The following is a 12,572-nucleotide window of genomic DNA, read 5'->3' as shown; positions in this document are numbered from 1 at the left end:
TTCTCCTCTTCCTAGTAAAATAACTGGACAGTAAAGGTAAGGGATCTCACCTTAGCTCAACACCCACAATGACAAAGTGGATAAATGTCAGCTGCAAGATAAGAAGTTAGCTGTCAACTGTGTATGTCTATTTGTCTCCCAGTCCAACATCTATCCTGAGGGACTAATAGCAATCAGACAGATAATGAAAAGAACCAAGTGAAATCCACACATTCAGTTAGTAAAGGTGACATAAGACTTGGAATGAGTGAATATAGGACAAAGCATCCCTTTGAAAAGATTATGCTGCATAAAGGAGAGTCCTCAAAATGCAAAGAAAGCCAGCACTTTGGAAAATGGTTTACCAGAGCAGAAGTAAATGGAAAGAACCTGCTTTTTATTTTTTATGCAAAAAGAGATGAAATATAAGACAAACTGTTACATTAAGATAAGGAGGGACCTAAAGACATGGAGAAATAAAAACAAAGCTGGATAAGTTAAGGCTGTAAGGACATAGAACATGCAATGGCAAGATTCAGATATTATTTGGACATAATCAAGAATGCAATCAATATTGCAGAATATAAAATCAATGATTAAAAGCTTGAAAAACTCTCAAAATGTGAACAGAAAGAACATATAGATGACAATTATTAAATGAAATAGTGGAAACTATTCAAGAGATTGGGATAAATGGGACAGAAATAGCAACCAAAGATATATCAGAAGATATTTGAAATAACAATTTGATCCAATGTAATACTTCATTAGAGATAAAAAGTACTCAATGAGTTTTGAAATATATTAATGAAAAGAGTCCAAACACCTTGACCTATCTTGATAAAAATTTCAATATTAAATGCTGTATCAATTCATTCACTTATTCAACAAATATTTTGTGAATGCTTGCTATGTGCTAAAAGTTAGGGATGAAAATATGACCAAGATACAGTCCTACCTTAAAAGAACTTAACTTCTACAGTGGGTGACATATGTACAAAAAGCAGGGAATCACTACACCATGTGGTATTACAATATTACAATAGGGGTAAGTATAGGGTACCCTGAAAGCACATTGGAGAGGTCTTAGTCCAGGCTTGAGAGGGTGAAGGAAGTCTTCTGGTATATACAATATAGAAAAAATCCAACAAGAATCCAGGTGGAAAAAAATAAATTACTTGTGAAGGAAGAAAAATAGACTTGTCTTCAACACTAAACATCAGAAGCTGGATAGAATAACATTTACAGTTGCCTGGGAAAGGTTTGACCTAAAAAGTTTATATCTACCCAAGTTATCATTCATATGGAAAAGGAAAGCAAAGACATTCTTTGATACCTAAAGGTTTAGAAATCATACCACCCATTTCTTGAAACAATTGAAGATACACTTCAGTTAGTCAAGAAAAAATCAAAATTAAAAACTCAAGAAATGTGAAATTCTGATATAAAATAAATATTAGAAAACATTTAAACTAATTTAAATATTGGATTATGTGAAAACATGTTGTAAATACAAACAATGGGAAAATTTAAGGTAATTTCTGAAACATAAGACGTACATGATTATTTAATAAATAATTTAATAATAATATTGTGGTCTGAACTTCCTGATTATAGCAACAAAAAAAAAAAACACAAGCGGGTGGGAGAGAGGTGGCAGGAAGTAAATGTGTTCTGCTAATTTACTCATTTTCTCATCTTCTGTATGTGGAAATAAGAAAATGATAGAATCTCATTCTAACTGTGATACTTAAAGATATATTATTTTAGGCTTTTTTAAAAAGGGAAGGTAAATAGCTACAAGTAGAATTAAAAATTATATGGTTATTTTTATGTTAATAGAGGAAGAAAGAAAGAAAGAAAACATCGCCGATATAACACTTCTAATTCCCAACATTTATCAGTCATCCAATCAGGTAAATCTGTGAGTACTCCTCTGCAATATTTCTTGTATGTATAGACTCTGTGTCCCCATTGTCACGTTCTGTCTCCATTGCCATCCTTTATTTAAGCCACCATCAATTTATAATTACCATGCTAAACTCCTAACTGTTCTTCTCAGTTTCTCTCTTATCCTATTCTAAATGTTATTATGTTTCTTTATCACTTAAAGTAACTCAACGTCTTCCCATCACTTTCAGGATAAAGCTCAAACTCTAAGCTTGGAATGAGGACTCTTCCACCTCTCCAGACTCATGTCCTGCCTCTTTTTCACTTGGGGGTTTCTTTCAATACCTTTTCTGTCCTTTTCAGGTATTGGCTAATGTAGTTTCCTCAGCCTAGAAATTGTTTCCCTCATATTTTAGCTGGTCTGTTGAGGCTTCTGGTGGAAGGTATAAGAAGCAGGTGCGCTTCTTGTAATTCTAAGCAAGGCCACACTTGATTTCCAGGTAAAGACTATTGGCTTGTATTTTACCCTGTCCTTTCCCCTTTATGACATATATCGCACTTGAAGTTACAAGATACACACTTGGATGTTTTTAAGGTTAGGATGGCTATTACAACTGATGCTAAAGAAACTTGCAGCCACCAGGCAGAGGTCTAAGTGGTCATTGTCCCCACAAAGGCAAACTGAAGCTGAGAGAAGCTAAAGCATGCTAGTTATGAATGAGAGTTCTGTATAAAAATTGCCTCATTAATATGTTGGTATTGCCATTTACTAATCATATGGCTTTACTAACCCTGTGCCTCAGTTTCTTCATCTTTCAAATGCAGGTAATAATAATACTTGCCTCAAAAGTTGTGTGTATTTGTGCAATGTAATAATATATGAATAGGGCCTGGTCTGCAGGAGGAACTCTGTAAATATTGGCTAATATAGACAATTTCTGTAACTTATTAGGTGGTTCCACATGCAGTTGATTTTTAATTTAAATAAGTAGTCATAATTATCCCTTAAAATGTCTTTAAAAGTGCACATTGAGAAGGCCCAGATATTGGACTTACTAGAAAAGACTTTTGATCAATTGTCTTAAACATGCCAAAAGAGCTGAAGGAAACCATGGACAAGAACTAAAGAAAACCAGGAAAATGATATATGAACAAAATGAGAATATGAATAAAAAAATAAAAATCATAAAAAAGAACCAAATAGAAATTCTTGAACTGGATGATACAATAACAAATAGAAAATTCATTAGAGGGGTTTGACAGCATAATTGAGCAAGCAGAAGAAAAAGTCAGAATGTGATGATAAAACAAATAAAATTATCCAGTTGGAATAGAAAGAAAAAGGATGAAGAAAAGTGAACCGAACTTATGGGATCTGTGGGGTACCATCAAGCTTACCAACTAGGCTTTGTGGGAGTCATAAAAAAGAAGTGAGAAAAAAGAAACAGCGAAAAATATTTGAAGAAATAATGGCCGAAAACTTCCCAATTTGATAAAAGACTGAAACTGCACTTTCAGAGAGCATAATCAACTCCAAGTTGGAAGAATTAAAAAAAAAAAAAATCCACACTGAGGCACATTATAATCAAAGTCTGGAGAACATAAGACAAGGAGAAAATCCTGAAAGCAGCAAGAGAGAAGTGACACATTTTGTGCAAGTGTTCATCAATAAGATTAACAGCCCTTTTGGCTTTGAAATCATGGAGGCCAGAAGACAGTGATAATGACATATTTAAAATTCTTGAAAAAGAATTCTATATCTTACAAAACCATCCTTCAAAAATAAAGGATAAATTAAGCATTATGAGATAAACAAAAGCTGAGGGAGTTTGTTGTTAGTAGACTTACTCTAAAGATATTATAGATGGAGTCCTTTAAGCTGAAATGAAAGGACCCTAGACAATAATTTGAGACCCATACAAAGAAATAAAGAACATTACTAAGGGAAATTGCATAGGTAAATATAAAAGCCAGCATTATTGCATTTTTTGGCTTGTAATTCCTCTTTCAATTTTCTACATGATTTAAATGACAAAAATAATTATAAATCTACATTAATGGGCACAACATATAAAGATATAATTTGTGACAACATCACATAATAGGGGATTAAGCTGCATAGGAGTCAAGTTCTAGTGTGTTACTGAAACTAAGTAGGTATCAATTCAATTAAATTGTTATACATTTAAGCTGTTAATTATAACCACCATGGTAGTAACTAAGAAAATATCTAATAAAACAAAAGAAAATGAGAGTGGAATAAAATAGTATACTGCAAAGAATTGATTAAACACAAAAAAGGAAGTAATGGAGGAAATGAGGACTAGAAAAAGAGTATAAGACATATAGAAATGAAGTAGCAAAATGGCAGGAGTAAGTCCTGCCTTATCAGTAATTACTTTAAATGTAGATGGATTATCTCTTCCATTAAAAGGCAGAGCTTGGCAGAATGGATAATACATGATCAAATGATAAAACTATACACTGTCTACTAGAAACTTATTTTAGATACACAGACATATAGATAAAAATGAAATTATGGGAAAAGATTTTCCATGCAAATTGTAACCAAAGGACAGATTGAACGGCTATACTAATATTAAACAAAATAGACTTTAAAAAATTGTTACAAGATACAGAGAAGCATATTCTATATTGACAAAAGGGTCATTCAAGAAGATATAGCAATTATACACACATACCTATCAAGCTACAGGGCCCCCAAATATATGAACCAAACATTGATAGAATTAAAGGGAGAAATAGACAGTACTACAATAATCATTGGAGATTTCATTATGCCATTTTAAATAATGGATAGAAAAACAGAAGATCAAAAAGGAAACAGATTAACTTGAACAATGCTATAAACCAACTGGACCTAACAGATATATATGAAGCACTCCATCCAACAAAGGCAAAATATACATTCTTCTCAAGTGGACATGGAATCTTCCCCAGAATAGCCCAAGACCACAAGAAAGTCTCAATATATTTTAAAAGATTTAAATCATACAAGGTATCTTCTTCAACCAAAATGGAATGAAAGTAGAAATCAATACCATAAGGAAAACTGAAAAATTCATAAATATGTGCAAATTAAGCAACACATTCTTAAACAACCAATGGGTCAAAGAAGAAATAACAAGGGAAATTAGATTTACTTAGAGATGAATGAGAACAAAATCACAATATACCAAAACCTATAGGATGCAGTGAAAGAAGTGCTCAGAGGGAAATTAATAACAGAAAACATTCCCATTAAAAAAGGTCTGAGACCTAGACCAATGGATCAGAACAGAGAACCTAGATATAAAACCATCATCATATTGCCATCAGATCTTTGACAAAGCAGAAAAAAAATATACACTGGGGAAAAGAATCCCTATTCAATAAATGGTTCTGGGAAAATTGGATAGCCACATGTAGAAGACTGAAACAAGATCTGCACCTCTCACCACTCACAAAAATTAATTCACAATGGATAATAGACTTAAACCTAAGGCATAAAACTATAAGAATTCTAGAAGAAGAAGTTGGAAAAATTCTTATAGATATCAGCCTAAGCAAAGAATTTATGAAGAAGACCCCAAAGGCAATCACAGCAATGGGACCTGATTAAATTAAAAGGCTTCTGGACAGCGAAGGAAACAATCAATAGAGCAAATAGACAACCTACAGAATAGGAGAAAATATTTGCATGTTTTACATATGATAAAGGACTAATAACCAGAATCTACAAAGAACTCAAGTGAATCAGCACGAAAACATCAAAAAAATCCATTAAAATGTAGGCAAAAGACATGAACAGAAGCTTTTCAAAAGAAGATAGACTAATGGCTAATAAGTGTATGAAAAAATACTCAAAGTCTCTAATCATCAGGGAAATGCAAATCAAAACCACAATGAGATATCATCTAACTCCAGTGAGAATGGCTTTTATCAAAAATTCCCAAAACAACAGATGGTGGTGTGGATGTGGAGAGAAAGAAACGCTTACACACTGTTGGTGGGACTGCAAACTAGTACAACGGCTATGGAAGTAGTATGGAGATACCTCAAAGATTTAAAAGTAGAACTGCCATTTGATCCAGGAATCCCATTACTGGGTATTTACCCAAGGGAAAAAAAAGACATTTTATAAAAAAGACACTTGCACTGAAATATTTATAGTAGCACAATTCACAATTGCAAAGATGTAGAAACAGCCCAAGTGCCCATCAATACATCAGTGGATCAATAAAATGTGGTATATATATATACCATAGAGTATTACTCAGCCATAAAAAAATGGTTAACTCATAACTTTTATAATAACCTGGATGGAACTGGAGACCATCCTTTTAAGTGAAGTACCACAAGAATGGAAGAAGGAAAACCATATGTACTCACTACTAAATTAAAACTTACAGATCAACATTCATGTGCATATATGGTAGTAAAATTCAATGGAAATCAAGCAGGTGGGAGGTGGGATGGGGATATGGGTAAATTCACACCTAATGGGCACAATGCACACTATATAGGTGATGATACACTTATAACTTTGGTTCAAACTGTACAAAAGCAACTCATGTAATGAAAACATTTGTACCCCTGTAATATTCTGAAATAAAGACAAAGATCTGAAATTAAAAACCTAACTTTATATCTTAAAGAACTAGAAAAATAAGAGCAAACTAAATCCAAAGCTAGCAGAGGAAGGAACTAATAAAGATTAGAGCAGAGATAAATGAAATAGCAAATTGAAAAACAATAGAGAAACTCAATGAAACCAAAAGTTGGTTCTTGGAAATGATCAAGAAAATTAACAAAACTGTAGCAAAACTTATAAGAAAAACAGAGAGATGACACAAATAATTAAAATCAGAAATGAGAGTGAGAACATTACCACCAACAAAATAGAAATAAAAAGTATTATGAGACTACTACAGAACAGTTGTATATCAACAACGTAGATATACTAGATGCAATATACAAAAATCCTAAAAACATACAAACTACTAAATCTGAATCAAGAAGAAATAGAAAATATTAACAGACCTGTAACAAATAAAGAGATTGAATTAATAATCCAAAACTTTCAACAAAGAAGAGTCCAGGACCAGATGCCTTCACTGGTGAGTTTTACCACTCATTTAAAGAAGAATTAATGCCAAATCCTTCCCAAACTTTTAGAAAAACACAGAGGAGGAGATAATACTTCCTAACTCATTTTATGAAGCCAGCATTTCCTTGCTACCAAAGCCAGAGACACCATAAAAAAAATCAATATTCCTGGAGACTATAAATGCAAAAATTCTCCACAAAATACTAGCAAACTAAACCCAACAGCCTATTAAGTGAATTATATTATTATATCATGACCAAGTGTGATTTATCCCTGTAATACAAGAGTGGCTAAACATAAAAAAATCATTCCATACAATACACTAAATTATGGAAAAAAGGAAAAAAAAAACAACCCCACATGATTATCTTCACTGATGCAAAAAGGCATTTGACAAAATCCAACACCCTTTCAGGATTTTTTTTTAAAGGCTCAGAGAACTAGAAATAGAAGGGAACCTTTTCAACATGATAAAATACATTTATGAAAAACCCACAAGTAATATCATATTGAATAGTGAAAGACTGAAAGCTTTCTCCCTAAAAACAAAGCAGGAACAAGACAAGGATTTTTGTTTTTTTTAACACTGCTATCCAACATTGTCTAGGAAATTGTAGCCAGTGCAATTAGACGAGAAAAAGAAATAAAAGGCATGCAAATTAGAAAGGAAGAAGTAAAACTATTCTCAGGTGACATTATCCTATATAGAGAAAATCTGAAAGAATCCACAAGAAAGCTACTAGAGCTAATAAATTAATTTAGCAAAGTTGCAGGGTATAAGATAAATACTAAAAAATCTGTTGTTTCTATATATTGGCAATGAACACTACTAAAATAAAATTAAGAAAACAATTCCATTTACAGTAGCATCCAAAATATTAAGATACCTAGGAATAACTTTAACCTTAGAAGTAAAGACGTGTACACTGAAAACTATAAAATAGTATTGAAAGAAATTACAGAAGACCTAAGTAAGTAGAAACACATCCTGTGTTCATGGATTCAAAGACTTAATATTATTGAGATGGCAATACTTCACAAATTGATCTACAGATTCAATGCAATCTCTAACAAAATTCCAACAGCTTTTTTCCAGAAGTGAAAAAGCTGATCCTCAAATTCATATGGAATTGCAAGTGTAACCAAAAAAGTATTAAAAAGGAAAAACAAAGTTGAAAGACTCACACTTCCCAATTGCAAAACTTATTACAAAGCTACAGTAATTAAAACAGTGTGATATTGCTGTAAAGATAGATATATTGACCAAAGGAATAGAATTGAGAATCCATAAATAAACCCTTAACAGGGTTCCAATATCATTCAATGGAGATTGAGCAGTCTCTTCAACAAATGATGCTGGGACAACTGATAACCACATGCATAGAAATGAAGTTGGACCCCATCTCACACCATATACAAAAGCTAATTCCAAAGAGATCAATTACCTAAATATACGAGCTAAAACCATAATACTTTTAGACAAAAACATGGGGGTAAATCATCATGACCTTGGATTTGGCAATGGATTTTTAGATATCACACCAAAATCATGAAAAGAAAATAAAAGAGAAAAAGGAAAGAAAAAATAAATTTGACTTCATAAAAATTAAAAAAAACTTTTGTGCATTGAAAGACATCAAGAAACTGAAAAGACAACCTACAGAATGGGAGAAAATATTTGCAAACCATAAATCTGACAATGTTCTAATATTAGAATATATTAAAAAAACTCTTACAACTCAACAAGAAAAAGACAAACAACCCAATTAAAACATGTATAAAGTACTTGAATAGGCAGTTATTTAAAGAGGATATATACATGGTCAACAAGTACAAGAAAAAATGCTTAACATCATTGGTCTTTAGGGAAATGCAATCAAGAACACAATGAGGCACCACTTCACATTCACTAGGATAGCTATAAAAAATGGAAAGTAACAAGTGTTGACGAGGGTGTGAAGAAATTCAAAGCCTCATATATTGCTGGTGGAAACGTAAAAATGGTTCTGCCACCGTGGAAAACAATTTAGTGGTTCCTTAAAATGTTAAACATAGAATTACCATATGGCCCCACAATTCCACTGCTAGGTATATGCCTAAAAGAATTGAAAACAGGTACTCAAAACAAATACATGTAAATGCGTGTTCATAGCAGCACTATAACAACGGCCAAAAAGTGAAAACAGACCAAATACCCTATCCATCAACAGATGAATGGATAAACAAATCCTGGTATATACATACAATGGAATATTATTTAGCCATAAAAAGGAATGAAATACTGATACATGCTACAACATAAATGGACCTCCAAAATGTATACTAAGTGAAAGAAGCCAGTTCAAAAGGTCACATATTGTATGATTTCACTCATATGAAATATCTGGAATAGGTACATCAATTCAGACAAAATGCAGATTGATGGTTGCTAGGAGCTAAGAACAGCAGGAAATGCAGAACAACTGCTTACTAGTACAGTGTTTCCTCTTGGGATAATAAAAATGTTTTGGAACTAGATAGAGGTGGCAGTTGCTTAACATCCTCAGTGTACTAAATGCCACTAAATCATTCACTTTAAAATGATTAATTTAATGTTATATGAATTTTACCTTACTTTTAAAAAGGGAAATAAGGAAAAAATATGAATAAACTATAGATTTGAGTTGATAATAATTTACCAATATTGGTTCATTAATTGTAACAAATGTACCATACTAATGCAAGATAATAGAAGACATTGAGTGGTTGGGGGGAGGCAGGATGGTATATGGGAACTCTCTGTAGCATTTGCTCCATTTTTCTCTAAATCTAAAACGGTTCTAAAAAATAAAGGCTATTAATTAAAAAAAACCTTTACTGTCCTAAATAACTCTTTGATCAAAGAGGAAATAAAATTTTAATTAAAAACTGTAAAATAATAGTAATTTAAAAGTGGCATATCAAAAGTCGTAAGATGTAGTTAAAATGGAAATAAAAAATTCCTACTCTTAAAAATTTTCATTATAAAATAAGAAAGAATAAAAAATAAATCAACTAAGCATTCAGCTAACAAACTAAGAAAAGTAAAATAGTCTAAAAAGGCATTAAGAAAATATTAATAAAGATAAAAGCCAAAAATATTTTTTAAAGAGCTAGCTATAAAAGGTCTGCATCTAAGAGATTAGTTTTCAGACATGTGAATCAGGAAAAAAAAGAGGGTGAAAACATAAATGGAAAAAATGTGTAATGAAAAGGAATTGTCCACCTAGTTATGGAGATAATTTAAAAAAGTACAAGAAAATACCATGTATGCCAATACATTTGAAAAATTTGATGAAAAGAATCATTTTAAAGCAAAAACAAATAAACTACATGAAAAAGTAGCATAAAACCCAAATAGATCAATAACAATAGAAGACATTGTAAAAGCTTTTAAGGAATTACTTCCAAAAGAGGGTGCCAAGGCCAAATAGTGTTATGGATTTGTTCTTTAAGCATTTCAAAGAAGAGATAACTCCTATTAAACATTTTTGGAACATTGAACATTTTGGTATTTTTAATCATTTTACTTTAATACTAAAATGTATTAATGACAGGTTCCAGGAAATAAAAATACAATCTGATTTAACTGATGAATATGAATTCAGAAATTCTTAGTAAATTACAAATATTTCTTTTTGAGCATACATTTTCTTAATATAAACTGCATATATGATTAATCAATTTGGTTAGGTAGAAAAGTCCAGGAAGGCAAAAAAAAAAAAAAAAACCTTAAAAAAAGAAAAAAGACTAATCAATTTGAATATATATTTTGCATATCACTGTTGGTTGTAACTGAATCGTAGTCTGCAGCTAGCACTGTCAAAATAGGAAGAAAGGTTTTTGCACAGAGCATAGGAACAGCTGCTTTGTTTGAGTATCTGGTTGCTCTGCCTGGAGAGAGTCCCTTGGCTTATGCCACATTGTTTTCTTTCTTTTCTGTTTGAGTTGTGAACTGAATTGTGAAGCCAAAATAATAGAAAATAGGCATCTATGCATACAGATTCTAGAAAAAAATTGCAACGTATAGTTTGGTTGGTTTGTTTTGATCAACCAATTTATTATTTTAATTACAGCAATAACAAAATCTTGTTTATAGCCATAAGCTTACCTTTATTACCAAAAAAATTGTTTTAATAACATTATTTTTGATAACATGGAATTTAAAAAATGCAATCACTGTATTGTTTAACAGCAGAGCATTATATGGTTTGAAGCAGAAAAACGATATAGGTGTCTCTAATGATATAAAAAAGTCACTGAATATAGTTTAACATAAAGTCTTGATTTTTTCATTAGATATACCCTTATTAAAACTAGGATATTTGGTAGTTATTTGGTTTTTGTAACAAATATATTTATCTCAAACCAACAGCCAACGTCATTCTTAATGTTAACCACTAGGGAAATTCCCACTGAGATCAGAAATAAGACAAGGTTGATTGCACTCTCCTCTGTTATTAAATGCTGTTCCAGAAATTCTGGCCAATGTCATGAGAAGAAAAAAGGGAAGAGATATAATTAGATTTTTTTCTATCTAGGCATCACATGTGAATTGCCTGAAATAGTTTAGAACACATGAGGCATCGATAAAATGGCTGGATGAAAGATAAAATTATGAAATTAAGATGCCAGCAGTATTCAGTTAGAAAATATAGTGAAAAAAATACCCCTCTCAAGATAGCACCCCTACTATACCCACAAGAACAAGACAAAACAAAATATATTGAACTATATTTTACAATAAACAAAGAACCTTTATGTTTACTGAGTCCCTGATGCATGAAAGATATAGAATTTTCACAGACAGGAAGATTCTGTACTGTAAGGATGACCATTTCCCTCAAATTAGTGCATAAGTTTCATGAAACTCTAATTTAAATCGGATTACCTCTTCTCCAGGTTACAAGTCTTCCTTCACAGACTATTCCTCTTTAAAGGTGCACACAGTTAACACAATCTGGAAGCTTTTTCCACAGTCTCTACCAATGCCGCCCAGACTGACCTGAGCTCTCCCTCATGTTGAACTGGGAACTTCCACTGAGAAATCCCCTGACTTGAAGACTTCCTTATTTGTAGCTATCAACAGCCAATCGTGGCAAGATAATGAAATGAAGCAAAGACTACCAGAAAATATTCTGTAAACCACCCGTGACTGTAGCTCTGACTTCCTTTTGAAGCGAAGATACTTTATTTGAATAGTTAAGGCATTTAGACAAAAAAACAAGAATTGTAAACACAAAAAATATTTTTGGATTAAGCCTATTTTCATGTAAGAAAATTTGAAAGTGAATTTCTTTGAGAAATGGCTTTTTAGCTTGTAAGAAATCACTTTTTGATCTGAGAGGCAAATATATAAACAGCAGGCAAAGACCAAATTTGAGTACAGTTGTCTTTGCTTCATGGCCCGCAGAGGTCACTTGGATGAATGAAGCTTAATAATAACAAGGTTTATGCTAGATTCCAGAGCCTGGCCTCAGGTACTCAGAAGAGGGGTGAAGCAAAGAAAATTCTTAAGGCAGCTTTTCTGCTTTGAGAACTAAGGCACTGTTCATGGGATGAGTGTATGATCCTG

General features: G+C 32.2%; 1 protein-coding gene across 5 annotated transcripts in view; it reads right to left on the bottom strand.

Annotated features, from left to right (window-relative positions):
• Positions 1-12,026, bottom strand: part of TANK (TRAF family member associated NFKB activator) — a 90,927-nt gene extending 78,901 nt beyond the window's left edge. For all 5 annotated transcript variants that reach the window (XM_076005583.1, XM_012735703.3, XM_012735706.3 and 2 more), the window contains exon 1: positions 11,889-12,026. The gene's annotated coding sequence lies outside the window, so the exon portion shown is untranslated. The remainder of the gene's footprint in view (positions 1-11,888) is intronic.
• Between the last annotated feature and the right edge of the window lie 546 nt (positions 12,027-12,572).

The sequence above is a fragment of the Microcebus murinus genome, chromosome 8 (assembly GCF_040939455.1).
Source record: "Microcebus murinus isolate Inina chromosome 8, M.murinus_Inina_mat1.0, whole genome shotgun sequence".
Classification (NCBI taxonomy): Eukaryota; Metazoa; Chordata; class Mammalia; order Primates; family Cheirogaleidae; genus Microcebus; species Microcebus murinus.
This window is presented reverse-complemented; position numbering and strand designations above follow the sequence as displayed.